The following is a 3763-nucleotide window of genomic DNA, read 5'->3' on the forward strand; positions in this document are numbered from 1 at the left end:
CTTGAACTGGATAAGTTGACACCCACTGAAATCTCTCTGCAAATGGCCGACAAATCAACTGCTTCCCTATCGGCATTTGCGAGGATGTGCCTGTTGTGGTTGCTAACGTCACTATCTTAACAGACTTTGTTATCTTGGATATTCCCGAGGACGATGCCATGGATGTCATCCTCGGAAGACCCTTCTTAATCACTGCAGGGGCTGTTATAGATTGCAACAATGGCAATGTCAGTTTCCATGTCAACGGTAATGAGCATACGGTGCACTTTCCGAAGAAACAATATCGAGTACATTGCATCAATGCTATCGAAAAAACTTCATCGATTCTTATTGGGAGCTTTGAATGCCCTATTCCTCGTGTCAAGATGAAGTATGATTTGCTTGTTGGGGAGATACACATCCCCATTGAGGTAACCTAGTGACTATTCGAAAATTCTCCGTTCTCTTTTGCGATACGAAAAGTTTTGTCGAGGGGATTTGATCAACCCCATTGACGGATTTCTTTCGATGACCATGAGATGGATGAATCAAGGAGTCACAAACCTCTGTTTTAAGCTTTCACCTTCGGTTGCTTAGAAGAAAAATGATAGATTTAGTTTAGTATTCCCTATTTTCTGTTTTAGCGTCCGGTAGAAAAGTACCCCGAAAATAAAAGTTCTCCGAACGTCCTGAAAATCAAGTATGATTTTTTCTGGATTTTTTGAAAAATACTGAGACGAAGAGCTTGTGTGGGGGCTGCACCTGTGGGCCACAAGCCAAGGGGCGCTGGCACCCCCCTGGCCGCGCCACCCAGGCTTGTGGGGCCCACAGGTATCCCCTCCACTCATTCTTGCTCTCATATGGTTTTCCTACCTCCAGAAAAAATCGTTTCGCAGATCAAACCCGTGTTCTTGCTCCTCTTGCTGGGATTTTCGATCTCTTTGCTCAAAGCACCATTCTCCAAACTGTTTTGGGGAAATTACTCCTTGGTAAGCGACTCCTCCATTGGTCCAATTAGTTTTTGCTCTAGTGCCTTATACTTCACGTATTTTTGTTGCCTTGGTGACCATGTTCTTGAGCTTTGCATGCTAATTTTAGCTGGTCCCAAGTAGTTTTGATGCGTAATATGGCCTCTAGGCACTAGTTGGAGTAGTTGCTACGAGTTTAGTTGAGCCTTGTTCACTTTTCCTTAGAATTACTAAAAATTTCAGAAATAGAAAAGGGAAAAGATGAGGAGGTTCTTAAGAGGCTCGTCAAGCCGTGACCCCAAGGATGATGGGACTGAGAAGAAGCCCAAGTATCTGGTCCCTCGAGTCGCAGAAGCTCGAGCGTGCGAGTGGCCAAGCGACGTGTTCTTATGCGCCGCTGGAATTTTTGAGGACTTTTATCACTTGGTGGAGAACGCAGGCCTTACCGCCTTCGTTGAAAATAAGTGTCCGCAATACCTCCTCCTCACTAATATCTTCGTACAAAGCTTTTACTTCTATCCGAGGAAGAATCCTCCTATTGTTCAGTTCAAACTTTATGATATCCCCCAGCGCATGTCACTCTAGGATTTTTGCAATGTTTGCAAATTACCTTACGTTGGGGATATTCATGAACCTCGTCCACGGGACTTGGAAGCTTTCATCGATAAGATTGTTGTAGGAGAGGAGAGAGGAGTGTCTTGTGCTAGAGCTGCTAGCATTCATTTTTCCCGTGCTTCGATACTTCTCATTATTTGTGGGAAAATGTTTGATTGGCCATGGGAAAGCTGGGTCACTTAGTTCCCCAGAACTTGCTGTCTTGCGCGAAGCACTTTATAATGATAGAACTTATAGCTTGGGCGCTATAGTAGCTCAACGGTTGAACATGAACCATTCTAAGGGCATTGTCTATGGAGGTATCTATGCTACCCGTCTTGCCAGACACTTTGAGATACCTATTAGACTGGAAGAGGAAGAAGAGATTCTTCTTCCTGAGAGATATCTTGATTACGATAGCATGGTTTGCCATGACTTTCTTGATAGAGATATAAATAGAAGGATGACTTATAACCTGGTATTTAGTCAGGGTACTCGTGAGACTATTACTTTGCCTGCTCCTTCTTTGTTCAATCTTCATGCAGGCAGGTACATTATTATGTGCTACGTCAACAAAAGTACTTCCCTGGCAATGGTGCCAAAGATCCTTCTGTCGTCTCTTGAGCTTGCGTTGGTTTTTCCCTTGAAGAGGAAAGGGTGATGCAGCACAGGAGCAGTAAGTATTTCCCTCAGTTTGAGAACCTAGGTATCAATCCAGTAGGAGAATATCGTCAAGTCCAGAGTACCTGCACAAACACAAAAGAGCTTGCACCCAACGCTGTAAAGGGGTTGTCAATCCCTTCAAGATTGTTTATAAAAGTGAGATCTGAAGGCGGAAAGTGCAACGACGTAAAAAGTGTAAGGCTGAAAATATGGTGTGGAGTAGACCCCGGGGCCATAGTGTTCACTAGAGGCTTCTCTCAAAATAGCAAATATCACGGTGGGTGAACAAATTACAGTCGAGCAATTGATAGAACCGCGGAAAGTCATGACGATATCTAAGGCAATGATCATACATATAGGCATCACGTCCGAGACAAGTAGACCGATACTTTCTGCATCTACTACTATTACTCCACACATCGATCGCTATCCAGCATGCATCTAGTGTATTGAGTTCATGACGAACAGAGTAACGCCTTAAGCAAGATGACATGATGTAGAGGGATAATCTCAAACCAATGATGAAAACCCCATCTTTTTACCCTTGATGGCAACACCACGATGCGTGCCTCGCTACCCCTTCTGTCACTGGGTGAGGTCACCACACAGTATGAACCCAAAACCAAGCACTTCTCCCATTGCAAGAATCATAGATCTAGTTGGCCAAACAAAACCCACAACTCGAAGAGAATTACAAGGATACGAAATCGTGCATAAGAGAGATCAGAAGAAACTCAAATAAGATTCATAGATAATCTGATCATAAATCCACAATTCATCGGATCTCGACAAACACACCGCAAAAGAAGGTTACATCAGATAGATCTCCATGAAGATCATGGAGAACTTTGTATTGAAGATCCAAGAGAGAGAAGAAGCGATCTAGTTACTAGCTATGGTCCCATAGGTCTATGGTGAACTACTCACACATCATCGGAGAGGTCATGGTGTTGATGAAGAAGCCCTCCGTATACGAATCCCCCCTCCGACAGGACACCAGAACGTGCCCCAGATGGGATCTTGCGGAGACAGAAGCTTGCGGCGGCGGAAAAGTACTTTCGACGATCTCCTGATTTTTTCTGGAATTTTTGGGGATATATAGACGCAAAACCTAGGGCAGAGGTGGCCCAGGGAGCCCACAAGCCTAGACGGCACGACCCCCTGGCCGTGCCATGAGGGCTTGTGGGGTCCCTGAGGACCCCCAGCCTTGGTTCTCAAGTCTCCCGATCTTCTTCCGTTCCGGAAAAAATCTTTTCGGAAGTTTTATTCCGTTTGGACTCCGTTCTAAATCTTCCTCTGAAAGGGGTCAAAAACGTGGAAAAACAGGAACTAGCACTTGGCACTGAGTTAATAAGTTAGTCCCAAAAAATATATAAAAGTCATGCAAAACATCCAAAGTTTGACAAGATAATAGCATGAAACCATCAAAAATTATAGATACATTGGAGACGTATCAAGCATCCCCAAGCTTAACTCCTGCTCGTCCTCGAGTAGGGAAGTGATAAAGAATGATTTTTTGATGTGGAATGCTACCTAGCATAGTTGTCCTTTGCAACTTC

The sequence above is a fragment of the Hordeum vulgare genome, chromosome 5H (genome assembly GCF_904849725.1).
Source record: "Hordeum vulgare subsp. vulgare chromosome 5H, MorexV3_pseudomolecules_assembly, whole genome shotgun sequence".
Lineage (NCBI taxonomy): Eukaryota > Viridiplantae > Streptophyta > Magnoliopsida > Poales > Poaceae > Hordeum > Hordeum vulgare.